Raw genomic sequence first — 17,192 nt, forward strand, 5'->3', positions numbered from 1 at the left:
TCCAGTCATGACAGCCCTTATGGCAGAAACACTTTCCATCTCAGATGCCAGGCTCTCTCTCTCTCAATCCTCCACTTTCAATGTCTGTAATGCTCACTTCCTTTGTGAAACCTTCCCACGCGCCTCCCAACTGGTGCACCTGCACCTCAGAAGCTGCTTGGGCTCTTTTCTTTCATCTCTAGCCTGTTTGATGAAAGGCCGGGGGCTCCATACTGAGATGAATACCTTGAACACACTTCCCACCAGGAGAAGGTAAGCCAGAAAAGCATGGCTTTGCCATTCATTCATTCATCCATTCATTCATTCATTCCTCAACACATCTGTTGAAAACTTATACATCAGACACTATGCTGGGTAATTTCTGTGTGTGTGTGTGTGTGTGTGTGTGTGTGTGTGTGATTATGTTTATGGGTATGTAATAGAGAGTCACAGCTGAGATTCTCAAACTTTCTTGTTCATGGTACCCTTAACGTTTCAGTAATATTTTCACAACATCCCCAAGCTTGCAAAAGTTAACAACGAATAGCCCTTTGCTTAATTAATAGATAAAAGCCAACCTAATAAATACTTATGGGTTAACAATTTAGGAGCCATTTAAGCTACAAATAAGTTGAAAGAAAAATAGCACTTTCATTTACTTTCTAAATAACCACGATTACTTATTCATGAGATATGTGTGCCTGTCGGGCCCTGCACAAATTCTCAATGCTTGGAATCAGATTGGACACTGTCGCATTTCCCTTCGCATATTGATTTCGTGTTTACTTACCTTTTATGACAGTGACCACTAAAGTCAGCTTTGCAAAAAAAAATGTATTATGAAAAGGAATGTAACATAATCTTTTTTAAAAAGTGTTTTTATTTATTTTTGAGAGAAAGAGGGAGACAGCGTATGAGTGGGGGAGGGGCAGAGAGCGAGCGAGACACAGAATCCAAAGCAGGCTCCAGGCTCTGAGCTGTCATCCCAGAGCCTGATGTGAGACTCGAAACTCACGAACTGTGAGATCATGACCTGAGCCAAAGTCTGACGCTCAGCTAACTGAGCCACCCAGGCGTACCGGAATGTAGCATAATCTTAATCTGAAGCTGAACTATTTCAAGCTATAAATTCACGTCATTCGTGATGAAATGTTGTGTTTCTCTCAAAATTTAAAATATCCCACAGGAGGGGCACCTGGGTGGCTCAGTGGTTAAGCGACTGACTTCGGCTCAGGTCATATCTCACAGTTTGTGTGTTTGAGCCCCGCATCAGGCTCCACGCAGACAGCTCAGAGCCTGTAGACAGCTTCAGATTCTGTGTCTCCCCCTCTCTCTGCCCCTCCCATGCTCATGCTCTGTCTCTCAATAATAAATAAATGTTAAAAAAATTTTTTAAATATGCCACAGGACAGGATACCTTGGTGCACAGTTTGGGAACCATGGGGGCATGGTTTCTGTTCTCCTGGTCTTCATAGTCTGATAGAGAAGTTCTATCAATAAGGGAGAATGGATTAAGCACTATGCAAAAAGTCAGTAGGCTAGAGCAGAGTTTCTCCCCTGTGATTTCATGGACCAACATAATGTCAAAATAAATTCTGGTGCCACCACATTCTTACCAACAAGATTGCTTATGCTTGTGATTAATTGTTTTATATATTTGGGTGCTTTCAAATTTGGTGCATAGACATTTATAATCATTAGCTCTTCCTGATGGATAGACCCTGTAATTATTATATAATGCCCTTCTTCATCTCTTGTTACGGCCTTTAATTTAAAGTCTAGTTTGTCTGATATAAGTATGGCTACTCCAGCTTTCTTTTGACTTCCAATAGCATGATAGATAGTTCTCACTTTCTTACACCAGACACAAAAATAAACTCAAAATGGATGAAAGGCCTGAATGTGAGACAGGAAACCATCAAAACTCTAAGAGGAGAAAGCAGGAAACCACCTCTTCGACCTCAGCCACAGTAGTTTCTTACTTGACACATCTCCAAAGGCAAGGGAATTAAAAGCAAAAATGAACTATTGGGACCTCATCAAGATAAAAATCTTCTGCACTGCAAAGGAAACAATCAACAAAACCAAAAGGCAACTGATGGAATGGGAAAAGGTATTTGCAAATGACATATCAGATAAAGGGCTAGTATCCAAAATCTACAAAGAACTCACCAAACTCCACACCCGAAGAACAAATAACCCAGTGGAGAAATGGACAGAGGACATGAATAGATACTTTTCCAAGGAAGGCATTCAGATGGCCAACAGACATATGAAACAATGCTCAACGCCACTCATCGTCAGGGAAATACAAATCAAAGCCACACTGAGATACCACCTCACGCCAGTCAGAGTGGCTAAAATGAACCAATCAGGAGACTATAGATGCTGGTGAGGATGTGGAGAAATGAGAACACTCTTGCACTGTTGGTGGGAATGCACACTGGTGCAGCCACTCTGGAAAACTGTGGAGGTTCCTCAAAAAATTAAAAATAGAATTGCCCTATGACCCAGCAATGGCACTACTAGGAATTTATCCAAAGGATACAGGAATGCCAATTCATAGGGGCACATGTACCCCAATGTCTATAGCAACACTTTCAACAATAGCCAAATTATGGAAACAGCCTAAATGTCTATCAACTGATGAATGGATAAAGGAATTGTGGTTTATATACACAATAGAATACTACTTGGCAATGAGAAAGAATGAAATCTGGCCATTTGTAGCAATGTGGATGGAACTGGAGAGTGTTATGCTAAGTGAAATAAGTCATACAGAGAAAGACAGATACCATATGTTTTCACTCTTATGTGGATCCTGAGAAACTTAACAGAAGACCATGGGGGAGGGGAAGGAAAAAAAAAGGAGGTTAGAATGGGAGAGAGCCAAAGCATAAGAGACTCTTAAAAACTGAGAACAAACTGAGGGTTGATGGGGGGTGGGAGGGAGGGGAGGGTGGGTGATGGGTACTGAGGAGGGCACCTTTTGGGATGAGCACTGGGTGTTGTATGGAAACCAATTTGACAATAAATTTCATATAAAAAGAAAAGAAGATGTGGTTTATATGTACAATGGAATACTACGTGGGAATGAAAAAGAATGAAATCTGACCATTTGCAGCAACATGGATGGGACTGGAGGGTATTATGCTAAGTGAAATAAGTCAGTCAGAGAAAGACAGATACCATATGTCTTATACGTGGAATTTGAGAAACTTAACAGAAGACCATGGGGGGAGGTGAAGGGGGGGGAAACAAGCTACAGAGAGGGAGGAAGGCAAACCATAAGAGACTCTTAAATACAGAGAACAAACTGAGGGTTGATGGGGGGCAGGGAAGAGGGGAAAGTGGGTGATGGGCATTGAGGAGAGCACCTGTCGGGATGAGCACTGGGTGTTATATGGAAACCATATTAAAAAAATAAAATAAAAAATAAATTCTGGTGTATATGTGAGGCTGCCTACTTTTTAGGCTACCAAAAAGGACTTTAAGATCAAAATACATATCATGTACTATTATAATTATTTTAATTATTTTTAATAACTAAGGTATAACTTACACATTGTAAAACGCATACATCTTAAGTGTTCAGTTTGGTGAAATTTTACATATATAACGTAACAATCATCCAGATTAAGAAATAGGATCACCTAAGAGGTTTCCTCAGGCTCTTTCCCAGTGAATTTTTCAGTTAATACCTCAAACCCCCATTCCCCACGCAACCCCTCCACAGTGAGGCAACCACCATATTGATCTGTATGCCTATAAAGTGGTTTTACCTGTTCTTGAATTTCATGTAAATGAAATCATACAAGTGCACACGCTTTTTGATTCATTCACATTGTTGCATCAGTTAATTGGTTCCTTTCTCTTGCTAAATTATATTCTGCTCTATGAATATATCACACCATCTCATTTTTAAAAGAAAAGATTCCTCAAACTGGAAAAAAATATCATCTTATTTACTTTCTTTATAGATGTGTTACCTATGAATGCTTCCTTAAGCAATATATTATTTATATTTGCTTTCTTGTGAACTTTAGAAACTTGTGTCACTATTTTTAAAACTTTAACATTTATTTATTTTTGAGAGACAGAGCATGAATGAGGGAGGAGGAGAGAGAGAGAGAGGCACACAGATTTCAGAGCAGGCTCCAGGCTCTGAGCTGTCAGCACAGAGCCTGAGGTGGGGCTTGAACCCACAAACTGTGAGATCATGACCTGAGCTGAAGTCAGACGCTTAACCGACTGAGCCACCCAGGCACCCCTGTATCACTATTTTTTTTAATTTAAATTCAAGTTAGTTAACATACAGTGTAGTATGGGTTTCAGAAATAGAACCCAGTGATTCATCGCTTACACATGACACCCAGTTCTCACCCTAACAAGTGCCCTCCTTAATGCCCATCCCCCATTTAGCCCATCCCTCTCATCCACCTCCCCTCCAGCAACCCTCAGTTTGTTCTCTGTATTTAAGAGTCTCCTATGGTTTGCCTCCCTCTGTGTTTTTATCTTATTTTTCCTTCCCTCCCCCTATGTTCATCTGTTGTGTTTCTTAAATTCCACATATGAGTGAAATCATAAGATATTTGTCTTTGACTTACTTCCCGTAGCATAATACACTCTGGTTCCATCCACGTAAAAGAATTGGGGTTTTTTTTTGCAATTTCCTTTTTTCCCTTCCCATTGATTTCTAAGGGTCACCCATACTTAAAATGAACCTATTGTTCATTCATTTTTGGTGCTGTATATTATTCCATTTGTGAAAATGTCACAATCTATCCATTCTCCTGCTGGTGGTCATGGACGATTCATTTGTATCCTAAATATGCAGAAACGTTCTTTTTCATTGGACAATTTTACCTCTGCAAATCATTATGAAGCATTTGTCACAATTTTTAAATCACCTTTTCTCCTTTAAATAAGCTTTTAAGCCTCTGTCTCATTAGGTTAAGTCTGCAAACCTGAGGCAGTCCTGGTGTAGCTGCTATGCAGCATGTTCAAAATGGCTGGTCTTGGATCACAGAGAACTCCCTGGCTTGTGGGCTAATGGTCACATGTCTCCAAACAGGCACTGACCTCCTTATTAATAGTACCCAGACCTAAGAAATCCTGCACGAGAGCTTGCCACGCAGAAAGAAAGGCATAGTGCCAAGTGAGAAACCTGCCATCTTAATTGATGTCAATCACAGATCCCACTGAAAGAGCAGTCATGGAGTGCCATGATGGCTGGTAGGAAAAAAGTGGGAACAGTTTTCAGCTCTAGGAGAAAAGTGTTAACAAAATGCACTCTGAAATTGAAGAAGTCTATATGCCTTCAAACCCTACTGGTTTCTTTCTCTAATGGAAATGGTTTTGACTTGAGGCTTTACAAATTCTCCAACTAATCCCCAAAGGCTTACTGATGGAAAATAATAAGAGTTAAGCCAACCCAACTGCTATCGAATGTTTCCCAAGTAACAGGCATTCACGGAGCTAAGTGTTTTACACTGTTTATCTCAGAGACAGCTACTGTCATTATCAGTCTTATTTTATGGATGAAGTGGAAATAATTTGCCCAAAGTCCTACCGCTAGTATATAGCAATGTTGGGTTTAAATCCAGCTCATCCCGACTCCAGAATTTGTATTCTTAGCCAGACACTACTGTGCCCTTGGGCACGTGCCTGACCAGCTGTCAACAAGTCTCTGTGTTCCACTGATACTGTGACTATGGGGACTGGAGACTGAGTAAGGCCATGTTCAGGGTACAGCTTGCCTCTCTTTGCTATGACAGGCCTATGCTTAAGTGCTATGATGAAGTCTTGACTTGTGTCCAAACGCTGGAGATTGGGAAACAACCACCAACGCAGAGAGAATATAGGGCACAGCTACGGAGGCATAAGTTCTAGACATTCCGTTACGAGGTATCACAGGTATTATTGTATTTAATCATGACACCAACCTTGTGAGTTTGAGCATAAAAATCTCCATTTTATAGCTGAGAAACTGATGCTCAGGTATGTCACTTGAGGCTTATGTTTTGGAGACAGGATTTAAACCCATGGCTCAGCATGCATCCAAAGCTCTTTTTATGAATCAGCAAGGCCAGAGGAAATCTTTAGAAACACGACCCATCACTTACCCAGCTCTTCATGAAATTTTGAACCCTCAAAAACTCAATATTTTGGACTTTTCAGTCTGGTGGAAACCAGGTTTTATCTAGTCCTTTTTCAAAACTGTATTTAGACTAGCATTAGGATCCAGTTGCATCTAGAAAAGGAAGATGAGGGCTCCAAAATCAGTTGCATGCACCATATTTCTTAGGGTACCAATCAATGTGCATCCCCTTTCTTAAAAGATATCACCTCCCTACTTCCTGCTAAGAGTGAATGGGAAAATGCAAAAGCCCAGTATTAACATGACTCACTGAGAACCATTTTGAGGGCACCCTTTGACTTTAAAACTATAACCAACAATAAGTAAATTAAGTGGAAAAACTTTGGAGTTTCAAAGAGCTGGGAAATAACTTCCTGCTAAACCTTTGACCTGAATCGGGAACAACGGCTGCCATTTTGTACAACATGGCCCTGCCCTCTTCGGCAGCTCATTGGACAAGGGAGGGCACAGGACTGCGCCAGTGAGATTTCCTTCCTTGGCAATTTGTAATTGGGACTAAGAGAGATTCTCTCTTGTCCTATGGCTAGACCTGTAATATCTACACTGCAGAGTCAAGGGATGGGCCCCTTCCTCTCTGTCAAGAAGGATGAAGAAACTGTGTGTATCAGTCACATTCAGTCAGGGAAACAGAAACCACACCAGATATTTTAACAAAAGATTAATATAGGCATACCTCGTTTTATTGCACTTCTACAAACTGAAGGGTTTGTAGTAACCCTGCATCAAGACTATTAGCACCATTTTTCTTTCTTCGTTTTCTAAACTTGGTTTTATTTATTTTTCAGTTAAGGTTTTTATTTTAATTCCAGTATAATCAACATACAGTGTTATATTAGTTTTGGGTGTACAATATAGTGATGCGATAGCCCCGTACAACCCCTGGTGCTCATCGTGGTAAATGCGCTCCTAATCCCCATCACCTGTTTCACCTATCCCACCACCACCTCCCCTCTGGTCACCATCAGTCTGTTGTTCTCGATAGTTAAAGGTCCATTTCTTGGTTTCTCTCTCTCTTTTCACCTTTGCTCATTTGTTTTGTTCCTTAAATTCCGCATGGGAGGGAAATCATGCAGTATTTGTCACTCTCTGACTGCCTTATCTTGCTTAACATAACACGCTTCAGCTCCATCCATGTTGCTGCAAATGGCAGGATATCATTCTTCTTATGGCTGAGTAATAGCCCACTGTATACATACACCACATCTTTTTTACTCGTCTGTCGGTGGACACTTGGGCTGCTTCCATAATTTGTGTCCAAGCCATTTTTCCAACAGAATCTGCTCACTTTATCTCTGTGTCACGTTTTGGTAATTCTCACAATATTTCAAACTTTCTCTTTATTCTATTTGCTACGGTGAGCTGGGATCAATAATTCCAACCCACTGAACCCTCAGATGATAGCACTTTTGGCAGTAAAGTATTTTTTGTTTTTAAGTTTATTGATTTTTGAGAGAGAGCACGCTCATGTGAATGGGAGGAGGGGCCGTGAGCGAGAGGGAGAGAGAACCCCAAGCAGTCTCCACGCTGTTAGCAACGCGGCCAGATGTGCGACTCGAACTCACGAACCACGAGATCACGACCTGAGCCCAAACCAAGAGTCGGATGCTTAACTAACTAAGCCACTCAGGTGCCCCTAACATGTTTATTTTTTCAATTTTTTTTAGCATTTATTCATTTTTGAGAGTGAGAGACACAGTGTGTGAGCGAGGGGAGGGGCAGAGAGAGGGGGAGACACAGAATCGGAAGCAGGCTCCCGGCTCGGAGCTGTCAGCCCAGAGCCCGACGCGGGGCTTGAACTCACGGACCGCGAGATCATGACCTGAGCTGAAGTCGGACGCCCAACAGACCGAGCCACCCAGGCACCCCTACAATATTTTTTAATTAAGGTAGGTACAGTATTTTTCTTAGCATAATGCCATCGCACACGTGACAAAGTACAATATGGTATGAAAGTAATGCTGATATGCACCGGGAAGCCCAAAATTTCATTTGACTCACTTTATTGTGATACTTGCTTTATTGTGCGGGGCTGGAACTGAACCCGCAAGATCTCTAAGCTGTGCCTGTAATGGCAATTGGCTAGAAGGTATCAGAAGGCTCTAGACGTTGGGGCGCCTGGGTGGCGCAGTCGGTTAAGCGTCCGACTTCAGCCAGGTCACCATCTCGCGGTCCGTGAGTTTGAGCCCCGCATCGGGCTCTGGGCTGATGGCTCAGAGCCTGGAGCCTGTTTCCGATTCTGTGTCTCCCTCTCTCTCTGCCCCTCCCCCGTTCATGCTCTGTCTCTCTCTGTTCCAAAAATAAATAAATAAATAAATAAATAAATAAATAAATAAATAAAGAAGGCTCTAGACGCAAAAAGCAAGCACTGAAATCGGCCAGAGAGAGTAACGGCAGGCAGTCGTGAACGACCTTCGAGCCGAGGGAACGAAGGGCAGAAGTTGGAGTTATCGGGATGTAGAGGTTTGGAAGAGAGGTGTGCAGAGCTGTGTAATGGGGCGCCGTCCTGCTGGCGTGGGTGCCTCTAGAACTCACAAGAAGTCTCCATGGACTCTCACTTCAGGGACAGGTGAGTTGGTTACCCGTGGGGTAACCTCTGAGGGGTTACCATGGGGCAGGCAATGGGTGTGCCAGACAAAGCTGGAAACTGGAATCCATCGCTCCTGGAACCAGCCGGGTGCTGGGGTGAAGACACAGTCAGGAGCAGGAAGCCAACTGGCCGGGCCGAGTCCCCTCCCCTCCTCCAGCCCCACAGATTCCCGCACCCCTTGCCCTTGACAGAGCTTGACTTGGAACCAGCCAGCAGAGCAGAAACGGGACTTGCAGAGACTCAACCGCAGCATCACAAAGAAGAGGGGAGGGGAGGGTTTGGTGCTGGGAGACGACAACTTAAAGGCCAGGACACATTGACCTTGAGTTACCTCCAGGTCACTTTTCAGCTCTTGGCCAGAGGTTCCTCAATAACGGCACTGTTGACATTTGGGGTCAGATCATTCTTTGTTGTGGTGGTTGTTCTGGGCTCTGTGGGATCCTGAGTGGCATCTCTGACTTCTTCCTACTAGAGGCCAGTTAGCGTCTCCCCAGTTGTGACAGCCGAAAATATCTCTAGACATTGGCAAATGTCCCCTGGAGGAAAAATCCCCCCAGGTGAGAACCGCTGGGCTAAGCTCTTTCTTTGTGTTCTGCGAGGCATCTTTGCCCTTTGAACAATCCTCCTTTTCCCTTTAAGCTATTTTGATTCAGCTCTTATTACCTGCATCGCAGGGAGTCCTTAAAGCTGTCCTAAAATGTACTGAGATCTTCGAATCCGTCCCAGGTCCTGTGCTAAGTAAGCACTTACAGGCATCGGCTGCTTTAAGGCTCCCAACAATTATGTGAGGCAGTTACAAGCTTTTGTCCTCATTTCACAGAAGAGGAAACTGAGGGTCTGAGCGGAGACGCTGGGTGGAGTGGGGGTACTTTGCCACCACCAGGCTCTCTCGCGGTTTGTCATCATTCACCAGTGTGACAGGTGGCCACACGCTTGCTCCAGACCCGTGGCTTATGTTGGGCTGAACCATGTGAAATTGCCACGCGTACGGCTGAAGACAGGTCAGGTGTCAGCAATTTCATCTGGTTCACATAGGTATCGCCTGCCCTGTGCTAGGAATTTCTGCTTCCTTCTACAGACCTTACCTGTGCTTCAGGCTGATTTCCGTTCCTCTGTCCTCTGCGGGGGTCTCCTGCCCCGCTGCAGCTGATGGAGATGTACCAGTTTCTTAGGGCTGCTTTAACAAAGGACCGCTGGCTGGGCAGCTTAGACAATAGAATTTCATGTTCTCACAGTTCTAGAGGTTGGAGGCGTGAGAACAAGGAGGCGGCAGGGCTCATTCTTCTGAGGCTTCTCTCTCTCCCTTTGGCTTGTGGATAGGCTGTCTTCGCCCTGTGTCTTCACACGGCCTTTTCTCTCTGCCTGCACGTCTGTGTCCTAATTTCCTCTTCGAGTTGGATTACAACCCACCTTAATGATCTCATCTTACCTTAATCACCTCTTTAAAGGCCCTATCTGCGGATACAGTCACATCCTAAGGTACGGGGATTTAAAACTTGAACAAATGAACTTGGGACAGGACACAACTCAGCCCATAACAGGGGGTCTCTCCCTCCTGGAACCACCTCCCACTCAGTGTGTGTGAGATCCCCTTGTCTCTCAGTCATTTCTACCTTATGTGGCCTTGGAAGTGTTTTGCTTTACATGTGCGTGTATCTCTGCCCCCTTCAGGGTGTCCATATGCTTCTTAAAAGCACTTCTTGGGCGCCTGGGGAGCTCAGTTGGTTGAGCATCCGACTTCGGCTCAGGTCACGATCTCATGGCTCGTGAGTTCGAACCCCGCGTGGAGCTCTGTGCTGACAGCTCCGAGCCTGGAGCCTGCTTCGGATTCTGTCTCCCTCTTTCTCTCGGCCCCTCCCCCACTTGTTCTCGTTCTCTCTCTCTCTCTCTCTCTCTCTCTCTCAAAAATAAATAAATAAACGTTTTAAAAAAGCACTTCTTTACTCAAACCCAGTACAGTGCTCGACACATCAATAAGATATTATACAAAGTTATCACAGTTTAAATGTCCCTGCTGTATTAAAGCAGGAACCCTGATGTTAAAAAATAAAAATCCAGAAATTTCTTCCGGCCTAAAGTTCCTCTGGCTCACAGCTCCTTGAAACCAATTTTTATGCAGTTAAAACACACTTTGAGGTCTCTCGAAAATCTTTATTATTACCTTAATTTTCTTCATGATGAGCCAGCACCAACGCTATCAAGACCTGAGCTTTAAAAACACTTGAAACTGATTTTCCCGGCGGGAGGCCCTCGAGATTCTCAGTTTTAACTGCTGATGAAGTAAACATGGGCTCCAAGACTGAGTGAAGGGAAAGAAAAATATCAAGACCAAAACAGAATATGTAAATATGTAAATATGTCTGCAAGCCCCAACCCACAGGCCAGCTAAAAACAGAGTTTCAGCGTGACCACTTTCTTACCTCAGCCAGAGTGACTTTGAAGAGTGGCCGGTGGATGCCATCGCTTGGAAGGGAAGCACAAGTTTATGGAATAAATGTAAATATATTCCTCCTAGGGAGTTCTTTTCAGATTCACATTGGCTTTTGGCTCCGGTCCATAGCATGTCTGGACACAGAAGGATTTAGGGCTCTGTGCTCAGAACAGTCCTCGTTTCTTCTAGAACATGCAAAAATGTCCAACTTCTAACATTTTTATTTGACTAGAGAATATGATGAACAGCCCCCAAATCATTTCCCTGATGAATTGCCCCTGTGTGTGGTTTTATCAACCATATTTTTGCATCTGTTCATCTGCCTTCTTTCAGCAAATATTTATGGGGTGCCTGCTCCGTGCTGGTTTGAGATAGGACTCTACCACGCTGTGCTGGTTTCAAGTTACTTTGGGCCGAGGTTGAGCCACAAGACGTGGGGAGGCTATAGGAGTGGCGGTTAAAAGTGGATCCTGGGGCCAGACGGCCTGGGCTCCCAACAGGCTCCAACACCTGCTGACTCCATGGTTCTAGACAACCTCGCCTGTGCCTCATTTGTAACACAGGGATAACAATTTAACTTACTGCACGGGTTGTTGTGATAATACATTTAAGGTGTATGAATTACTCATGGTGGTTCCTGGCGCATTATAAGAACCGATTAGCTGCTAGTTCTATAACTGTGCCTCAATAGTACTTCTGAAATTTATTTTGTTGGTATTTTCCATTACTCTCCCTCTTTTCCTGTTTGGGCCGTTACCATTACAAACTACTGCTTTGGGGGGAAGTTGCATCTCTGGAAGAAAGTGAGAAGGCTTTGAGGCAGAAAGAACTTAGGGTGAGTTGAACAGCCTTGCACCTTGTGAGAGGAAAGTCTTCCCTCAGTGTGGAGAAGGGTGGCCAAGATATTCTCGGAGCCTGAGGAAGGGGGACGGGCCTCGGGGTGGAGGGTGGGGACAGTACAGAGGATCTGGTGCACGGCATGAATGCACGATAGATTTAGGGAGGCTTGAGAACAGATACCACATGCTCTACAGAGACTGGAAGTAGACAAGGTCTTGGTCAGCCTCTTGGATCTTGCTGTGGGCAGAGCAGGGTGGGTGGGGTGGGGAGAGAAGAATGAATCTGTGTTCAAAGCACTAGCTTTAGAGACACAGAAAGTCTGACTTCAAGGAGCCTTCCAGACAAGTCTTCCAGGAGCAATGTGCTGGGGTCCTGCATGGCCAACAATGGAAGATGAGACACGCTCTTCCCTGCCCAACAACCCAATACCTCAGCACAAAATAGGACCCCAAGAGCTTAGATGCAATCATGGTGGGGAGAGGAGGGAAATGAGTTGGGGGGCCTTGCAACAGTTATTATCATTATTGAAAATTTTGAGGGCAGAGACTATTACTTGCTCTCCAGGAACTCACACACACACACACACACACACACACACACACACCGTGGCAAAAGGATAACAGAAGTTCAATGAAAGCGCAGTGGAAGGAGCCCCCAGACCTGATTGCAAAGCTTCATGAAGGGGAAGATACTGGCATTAATTTACGCGAGGGCATCGCCAGCAGAAAGAGTAAGGCAAAGGCATCGGGCAGCGCGGTATGTTTGAGGGATGACCGAGCACCAGACAGAACAAACCTAGCTGACATTTTACTTACTGCCCATGCGAAGGGAAATAACAAAGAGCATAAATGCCTCCAAGGGCTCTCCAGAGCACTTTCCTGCTCTGTTGAAACTTAAAGTCTTTTGTAAAGGCATTGACTTTTCGGGAAGTTCCCTCCTAAGACAAGGGATTTTCTCGACAAATGACTTTGGAAGCAGGAAGGAGAAATACCCCAGAAGTTTGTCCCTGGCCAAATGGACCCTCGTTCTGGCTTCACCATTTACTAGCTCTGTGATTCTGACCACCAGATGTAACCTCCTCCTGCTTCTGAAAGAGATCGTTCACCTATTACCTGAGGCTGAACAGAAAAATTGTAAGGCCTGCCTGAGATTTCATCTTGGTGGTGTTCAGAGTGGGTTTGAACAGCAGATTTGAAGAGGGAACAGAGGAATAGAGTTGCTCCCAGTAGAAAGCGCCCCACTGAGTCTGACATGCTCACTCAACCAGTTAGAATAAACCCATAAACCTCAAGCCAAGAAAAGGAGGAAGGTACTCGAAAAGCTAAAGGGAGACCAGCGAGGTTGGTGAATTAATATTTATTGAATTACTTTGTACCAGGCATGATCAGGGAGAACCGAAAAATATAGACCCGCAAGCCAGTTACAATTCTTAAGAAAATCACAAACAGTTCGTGGGAGAAAAGTCTATGGAAGAAAGTGGCGACGTAACAATGGGCTACGTTTGCACCAAAGACTCTCTGAACACTGAGAAGGTAGCACTCAGCTCCTCTGCCTCAGGGGAAGCAGGCACGGGGAGCCACGTCAAGGAAGTGGCATTTGAAATGGGGTTTGAAGACTTTTTCACAGATGTGACATAAAGAGAGAAGCAGAGAAAAGAGTTTACAATCAAGCGTTAAATTATATTTTAGTAGATATTTAGCCCCAAGGTATGACAGTAATCTGATAAAACATGAGTGATTCATCATTTGGAATAAATTTCTGTATATTGTGGCTTTTTTCTTCTTTGTTTTCCCCCCACATGTTCTTCTGTATAAAATTGTTTTCTGGTGTTCCGTGGGCATTTGTTCTTTGCCTTCGTGAAGAATGTTACTCACTGGCTTCTGTCCATATTAGGAAATCTGAATCTAGTTCTTGGTGCCAGTCGGGAGCTGGTAGTTGAATAGAATAGAAATAGCGGTAGAAACTGCTAGAAGAGGGGTGCCTCGTGGCTCAGGGGGTAAGTGGCCAATTCTTCATTTCAGCCCAGGTCATGATCTCATTGCTGTAAGATCGAGCCCCACCCTGTTTGCGACTCTCTCTGTATCTCTCTGCCCCTTCCCCATGCTCTCTCCTCTCTCTCTCTCTCTCTCTCTCTCTCTCTCTCAAAATATATAAACAAACAAACAAAGAACCTGCTAGAAAAGTAAGGGAAAGGTCAGAAGAAGTGCTTTGGGCTTGTAGTCAGGACAGAAAGTATTTCAGAGAATTCCACTCACCTCGGTGTCCTAGCCTCACCACCTGTCAGGCATCTTACAGTGAGGGGAGGAAGAACCAAGGGAGGAAAGGGGAGGAGAGAGAATTAGGCAGGTTATGGTGGATGGTAGTTGGGCGGCTAGATCCTGGGCCAGCCAGTCTGGGCTCCAATCCTGCCTCCGCTATTCACCAAATACCTGACCTCGGGTAGGCTACCTAACTGTGCTAACCCCCTCCTCTTCTGTATAATGGTGACAATAATTGAGCCTACAGCTTAGCCTTGTGGCAAGATTAAACAAATCATACACCCAAAACCAATATAATAGAACCTGGAACATGCATTGGACACAGTTCACCGTAGCCATTACCATCTGGTCACTGAGCACCCTCCCCACCCCCTTCCTGGCTGAAGAAGTTGGGCAGGACCAGAGAATTCCTGGGGCATCACCTCCATCCCACTGGCCTCTCTAACTGGCCGGGGGAGGGATTTGTGACACAAATGGCCCAGGGTCCTGAGCTAAGTCTTCCTATCGTAGTGAACTCTCCTCTTGGACCATAGACCAATGTACTCCTGGGGTGGGCAGCTGTCATATCCCTCTCCCATGGAGATGAAGGAAGGTCTGCCTGGGGCTGCAGAGGTTGAAGCCTGTAGAACAAGCAGAATAGAGTAGTACATGCCGGATCTGGATCCTGAGGTCCTTCTGTATTCCGTAGGTTCTCAACATTTCTTTCTATTTGGAGTTCTAGCCTCATCATTCTTGCAAGAAACTCCCTTGTTGCTACAGCCATTGTGAACTAGGTGGAAGTCAGACGTGAAGAGTCTTGGCTGATGCAAAGAAGCCAAGGAAGGAACCAAGAGAGATAGGAGATGCCCCCAACGAGCTTGACTTTGGGTAGAATAGGACCGGGAAAGTGAAGCCCATGAAACGGGGAGTGAAGCAACATTCCTGAACCTCCCTTGCTGATTACCAAGGAGACCAAGAGGTTTAGGATGCTGGCTAGCTTTCCACAAAGTACTCATAAGGCTGTTCTACTTTAAGCTTTTTAAGATGACAGACACTATTTTTAATTCTGGATTTGGAATTTCTATCCTAGGGAGTCTTTCTCTATTGCTATGTGGTCCTCGGACTCCTTGTTCTGAGGACTAAAGTTGGTCATGGTTACGATGTAGTTTTCCTGGTGAATCAAATATAGAGAACAATGATTTCATGACATCTATATTTTGGTTCCTGTTAAATCTTGATTCATTTCGTTCGTACTGTGTATCAAACGTATTACGCAAAAGCAGAGCGAACTATTAGAATAATTATCGAGAGACCTAATGTCATCCATTACATTTGAACAAAAACTAGCAAAGATGTAGTTTCAGTTCATGCCCGTTGCTAACTTATTCTCCTATGTGTTCTGTCTTTTGAAACCAAGAAACTGCATGTACAATAGCAGTAAGATGTGCTTTTCTAGGACTTCAGTTTCTCTTTGCTCAGCCTTCCTTAAATCAGGAACTTTCTGGCCACCCAAAGGACAAATGATCTCAGCCCACAAGGGGCCTAATTAACCATGCCAACTTACCCATGAAGGAAACGCGTACTCAGGAGAGAGACAGGCATTATAATGCCCAGAAGTAGGTGCTGGGAAGGAGTCTGTAGAAGTTGAACTAAGCCATTAAGCCCATCTGCCCCACACAGTCAGGCAAAGTGAAATAGGTATTAGTCTGGCGTCTAAAAATACTATCAGGTTGAATTTTGAAAGGGTATGGCATGGGTGGCTTTCCCTAAAGCGTAATTTTTAACGTTAAAAACAGCTACCATTATAATGTCATTAGAATTACAAAAAAAAATCTACTTCTGTTGTGTTGGCATCCTCTCATAAGGATGGGGACAGTTAAATTACTTCAGGACTAGAATTAATTACTTCAGCGCTAAAAATATTAGTTTCATCCATGCAGGGAAGTAACCATGTGATGATGGGCGGGGGTTAATCTTGTTAATGACTGATTTTTTAGTCTTAAAGGTGAAAATAAGGCTAAAGTGCTGAAAATGCAGATCTGAATAAAGCAAAAGGAAGCTTTGTTACTCCTTCTGTTGCCTTAGACCCAGTCTGGGAGGATGGTAAGAGTCCCGTCTGGCTGTACCACTGTCAAGGGCAGCTACACTGGACTGGTAAGAGGAAGAGGCAGGAGGCAAAGGACAGTGTGGCCTGGGATTTGGACAAAGGGGATAAGGAGCAGTTGAGAGAGGCAAGAGATGGGGGGGGCAGCCACTCTATAGTGAGAGAAAGGAGATGATGGTCAGTTTTGCCATATGTACTGGGTGGGACTTCCTCTGGTGTTTCTTGGAGGGACGTCTGTAAAGACTTTATCATGTTATCTGCTTATCAGTGCTCTGTTGGGTGCCCAAACGGGTCTGGCTCTGTTTAGTGCAACTTGTACTCTCTCTTTTAACGTGTATTTATTTTTGAGACAGAGAGAGACAGAGCGTGAACGGGGGAGGGTCAGAGAAAGAGGGAGACGCAGAATCCGAAACAGGCTCCAGGCTCTGAGCTGTCAGCACAGCTCGAACTCATGGGGCTCGAACTCACGAACCGCAAGATCATGACGTGAGCCGCAGTCGGATGCTTAACCGACTGAGCCACCCAGGCGCCCCAGCTTTCTCTTATCTTGACCAATTGCACGGTTGAATTCCCTCTTCTTCAACTGTCATCATTATTAGTCATTTCCCAGAATACACCTGTGGCCAGTGTATCAGATAGATTTTAAAACACGTGACAACCTCCTTTCAAATATCGCCTGCCCCAGTCAAAAACACCAGATACAATCTCGAACATGCCTGGTTTTCCTCTAAGTAATCTTCGGAGGGTAATTAACAATATCTTCCTGGAAACCCCAGCCAAATTTCCCGCTGAGAGGTTGCCTTAAAATGACAAGAGACTGCTTTGATTGTTCAAAAAACGGAAACTTGATACAT

The sequence above is a fragment of the Lynx canadensis genome, chromosome C1 (assembly GCF_007474595.2).
Source record: "Lynx canadensis isolate LIC74 chromosome C1, mLynCan4.pri.v2, whole genome shotgun sequence".
Lineage (NCBI taxonomy): Eukaryota > Metazoa > Chordata > Mammalia > Carnivora > Felidae > Lynx > Lynx canadensis.